Consider the following 586-nt stretch of genomic DNA (forward strand, 5'->3'; position numbering starts at 1 on the left):
GCTGTGGGCCCCGCGGCCTGCGCGGTCGTTGCCCCTCGGGGCGCCAGACGAATGACTGGCAGTTACCGCAGCTCTAGTGGGGCGGGGGTGTCAGGGACCCGCGGCCGCCTCCCGTCGCCGTCCGCTCTGCTGCAATGTTCCCGCGGCCGGATGAGCTGGCCCCACCGCGACGGCGGCGACCTCGAGCAGGAGCCCGGGCTGCTCGCGGTGGGTCCGGGGCCGCCCGGGAGGGTCCTCACGGCCTGTAGGGGGCAGCGCCGAGCGCGGGAGGAGACGGCCACAGGCGGGGGGGGGGGGGGTCTGGGCCGCACCGCGACTGTCACCGCGCGGCTCCCCCTGCCCACTGTGCGCTTCCTCTCAGGCCTCAGTGGGACCGCGGGGGAACGTGGCAGGGACAGCACGAGACGGCCTCTGGGGAGTTGGGGTCGGGGGAGACCCGTGTCGCTTCGCGTCCTCCCGGGGCCGTGAGACCCTCGGGAGGCGCCTCTGCGCCGCCAGAGAGCGTCGAGGCGCCTGCCGCTTTCTCCTCGCTCTCAGCCCGAGGTGGGCACCCCGGGTCCGGGGCAGGGCGCCCGGTTCCCGCGTG

The sequence above is a fragment of the Pteropus alecto genome, unplaced genomic scaffold, assembly GCF_000325575.1.
Source record: "Pteropus alecto unplaced genomic scaffold, ASM32557v1 scaffold92, whole genome shotgun sequence".
Taxonomy (NCBI): Eukaryota; Metazoa; Chordata; class Mammalia; order Chiroptera; family Pteropodidae; genus Pteropus; species Pteropus alecto.